This window comes from Halyomorpha halys, unplaced genomic scaffold, assembly GCF_000696795.3.
Source record: "Halyomorpha halys isolate HHAL.00 unplaced genomic scaffold, Hhal_1.1 Scaffold1506.1, whole genome shotgun sequence".
NCBI lineage: Eukaryota > Metazoa > Arthropoda > Insecta > Hemiptera > Pentatomidae > Halyomorpha > Halyomorpha halys.
This window is the reverse complement of record NW_027106948.1, coordinates 87,958-92,260: the sequence shown is the minus strand read 5'-3', so window position 1 is coordinate 92,260 and position 4,303 is coordinate 87,958. Positions and strand designations below refer to the sequence as shown.

At 30.2% G+C, this 4,303-nt stretch overlaps 1 protein-coding gene across 3 annotated transcripts in view; it reads right to left on the bottom strand.

The window, feature by feature from the left end:
• Positions 1-4,303, bottom strand: part of LOC106689887 (zinc finger autosomal protein) — a 31,735-nt gene that overhangs the window by 3,423 nt on the left and 24,009 nt on the right. Inside the window, exon 1 of one of the 3 annotated variants that reach the window (XM_067045234.1) lies at positions 1,066-1,462. The exons of 1 other annotated variant lie outside the window; for it this stretch is intronic. The gene's annotated coding sequence lies outside the window, so the exon portion shown is untranslated. Of the gene's footprint in view, positions 1-695; positions 1,036-1,065; positions 1,463-4,303 lie in introns of those variants that run through there. One more of the 3 variants, XM_067045235.1, reaches the window with a different exon arrangement.

The following is a 4,303-nucleotide window of genomic DNA, read 5'->3' as shown; positions in this document are numbered from 1 at the left end:
GGAGTTCCTGAAACAGCAGAACACGTAATAATAGATAGCTCTGCCATGGAAGGACACCGACCCAGACGGATGCAGTGGACAAGGTGCAGCTCCATCAGAAAGGCGCTAAACCTAGTGCTGGGCAACACAAGAGTAAAAAAAAAAAAATGAATAATTAATAAAATTAAAAAAATTGGTGATCTTTGGGAGCAGTGGCATGCGCAAACCCTACTGCTCCCGCACCCCGTATGCCAGAAATGGTAATGGAGAGGAATTAAAAAAAAAAATGGCATAATCATTGAATTGCTCTTTGTAACTACTGAGCATTAAATTGTTCAAGATTTGTAAACAAAATAATTGAATTAATTAATAACAAAATCTCACCCAATAGACAGCACTATTATTAACCTTATACACTCTTAACTGTACAAGTAGCCACATGTAGAAACAGAATCATTTGTACTTTAATAAACAATAAAATAAATATAATAATTGGCATGAAGAGAGAAAAAGAAAATTGAAAACAAATGACTTGATAGATTCAATCAAATAATTAACTGCCTTCTAATGAAAAAAAAATAATGTCGACAATAGTAATGACAATGAGAGAAATAGAAAAATATATGATATAGAATTTATAGGAATAATATAGAGTATAATAATTATAAATATATTTATAAGAAAAATATAGAGTTTAAACACACTCTTCTTCATACCATTTTCCAATTTCAGGCAGTTTTTAAATATTTAACTATCTTAAAATCTCCTCTTTCTGTTTTAAGCAAATATTTCTAAAAATGATACAGGGCCGTTGCCCCCTGAGGGTTTTAGTAGGGTGGGTCTGGCAGGGAAGGATGTCTTTTTTTTGTGTTATGATCTATTGTGACCAATCTACTCACTATAATTCTCTTTTTGAAAAGTCAGATAGGTAAGGCTACCATAGATGGTGGGAGAGGAAGATGAGAATGAGGTTGGATTCACCCCACAGAGTACTGGTAACTGGGAGTTTAATTTTATAAACAGTTTTCTGATGAAGTCATCTACAGATTCCATCTGTAGTTCCCAATGGAATTGACTATTACTTACAAACTAATGGGCATCCTGGATTTCCTTTATTAACAGAGAACACTTAATGGCAGCCGACTGCTGCATTCTCTAGGATCAATTGAAGATCACTTAACAATTCATCAGAGACATTATTTTGCTGTACATTCCAACACAACTTTTTTTTTTTTTATGTCAGTTTTCACCTCAGAGTGCACAGTCTGGCAATACTGTCTAGCAATCAGGTCTAGTGAAAAAAGCGAGTCTGATTCCTGCCTCATCTGATTCTATGAAAAGCTGTCCCCATATCCACATCACAATCAAGCTAATGTTTTCCCTATGGGATCTTGATGGTTGTAATAATCCCAAACTCTAAAATAAAAAAGATTTGTGTTCGAAATATAAAATAATACTAATAAATTGCCATATATATGTTAAGGCAATAACATATGATTAACACCTTGTAAATAGTATTTGAGTTGTATTAGTGTTTAATTTAGTTATTTTATTTATATTTTTTTAATTGGAAATTGAGAAGAAAAATATGTAATTATATTTGTGTGTTATAATGAGTAATAGAGATAGTTTCTAAGGGTTGATAATTGTCGCTAAGGTGTCACCTAGCAACGGGCCATCTTCATTTTTTTAAGCAGTTCCGGCTAATTAGTGGTCATGGTAGCGTCTAAGCACCCCTGTCTGCGTTTATAATTTAATAGTTTGGGCGTTTTTAGTGAGTTAACCATCAATGCAGTTTGGAATCAGACCTTTTGTATGTTTCGACTTTAATATGAGTTCTGGCTAATTAGTGGCCATTAACGTGTGTAACAAGCCCTGTCTGCGTTTATTTTGGTACTATTTATTGACATTTTGAGTGTGTTGACAGACATTACAGTCCAAAAACCAGACCTTATCTGCATTTCGACTTGATTATAATGTAATATCTTCTTTTTTAATAAATAGTTGATATTTATAGATAAATGATTTTAATTACGTTTTTATTTTATGTATATTGTTTCAGTATTGTTTATTTCTTATTTTAAATCAAAAAGCTAGCTAACCAGTTTTCTTTGTCTAAAATAAATACGCTGTTCAAAACAACCAAGATGGCGGTACGTATCCTTCAAGAAGTCCGTTGAATCAAGTCCATGTTGAGCAGATTCAAATATCATAAAAAATATTTTAACTCTTCCCATCATAATTGAAAATACAGTAAATTTAAGAAAATATATAAGTCAAGAAATAGTGCTAAAGAATAATATTCAGAAAGTAAATCATTTGCAAAAATCCCTAACTGTTGTGCAATAATCGATGTTAACATGGAACATCGAGACATGTTTTGGTTTTTGGCATTCATTCGTTGTTTGGGCGCGGAGGAGAAATGATGTTTCCAGGATGAGGGGGTACTCATCAATTTCTGTCCAGCAAGAGTGGACAGTTTGAAAAAGGAAGACTACCAATAAGAATAGGGGACTCTGAGTTTGGATTGTTTGATGAGAGGACGTCCGTCGGCTGGAAGCGGGAAAGATTGGAAGCCATTGTTGTGAGAGAGACATAGCTTTTTGGAAGGACTGAAAGCTATTTTGATAGTAGGACATAGCATTGTAGAAAAGAAGATACCAAGAATCATCAAAAGAAGAGTTTATGAAATTTGTTAGTTTTGTTATAACTAAATTTAAACACATGTGTAAAAGAGATATTAATTTAATTAAGTGTAATTATTGTAAGTGACTGTTTCTGATTACCTAGCAACCTGCCATGAGATTAAGAGTCTTTTATATTATAAAATTTAAATAAAATTCTATTATCTATTTAATATTAAAGTTTTTAATTTGAACCCAACATATCTTTTAAGATATTTAAGTTAAAAACTATAAAATTCTAATTCATTTTATTTTAATAAATTTTTGATTATTACAATAAATTGTTGCTAATTAGTGTCAGTGTAACTATCTTGACTTTTGGATATTTGGACTATTGATGAGCCACTACAACAACCTTGGACCACAGCAGTGGGGTATTTAGCTACAGAACTGCGACCTATATAAAAATAAATGTTTATATCCGAACCAGCTAGTTGTTTGTTCTTTTTAAAGCCTTCCAACAAAAAGACATAGTCGATTTGAGGTGGCTTTAACAATATATGTATAATATGGTTTTGACCATTACGAAATCTATACTTAGTAGATTTCATTCTATAAAAAGGTTCTTTGTATGCACATATAATTACACGCATTTTTTAAAAATCTGATCTAATATCTTCATGAATCAGGTTACTCAGGTGCAATTAACCAAATTTTATTTTGCAAATTTGAAGAAAGAAACATATAATTGGATATTTGGATGATTTCAGTGAAGTAATAAAAAAAAAAAAAAAATTAAAACACAACATAGAAGGTGCCCTTCCAGATTACAATCGTTAATTGATTTTCAATGAACAATCAAATAACGCTAGATTCAATACTGAATTCTTGGAGTATAGATTTTAGTTTGTTGCTTACTTCCTTCAGAAGTGGTAACAATTTTTATTATTTAAAACTCCATAAATCAGTGCATTGTTTTCTTGTAAATTGAAATCTTGGATTTGAAAAAGTCAAATAAGTATGACTTATCTGCGTTAATTATAATGCTCGTGAACAAAACAATTTGAGCTCAAAATTTTGTATTAAATATACTTAGTCTGTCCATTTCTGAATAGGTAACTTTTTATAAGAGAACGGAGACATCAATACCCAATATTGCTGCTAAAAGATAGTCATTATGAAGTATGCAACTTAGCATGGGTATTAAATAGATTTTCTTGACAATATTATACACTTTATACAAATAAGCATGATACTAAATGTTGAATGAATTAAAGAGAAAAAGGAAACAAATATAATGCTAACTAAACTAGTATCTTGTGGCAAGACATAATTGTATCATAGTGGAAAACATGATGTATAAAAATAAATAAAAAGAAAAAACAATATACCAAAAAAATATATATCAACAATTTAAGTATAGAAGACAAAGGATTACTACAGAATTATACACAGAACTAGATTAAACGTAAAAATAATCTATCATATTTAAGAAACAAAGATAAATTATAAGAAATATATAAAACACTTTATAATAGAAAAATAAATAAAATAAATTAACAAGGTTTGAAACAATGTATTTACACCAAATCGATAGATTTTATAATACAACCTAAAACAAGAGTTAATTATTGAATCCAAATGTAGGGTAAATTCTTTAATTAACTATAACACAGAGATCACAAATATTATTGAATCCA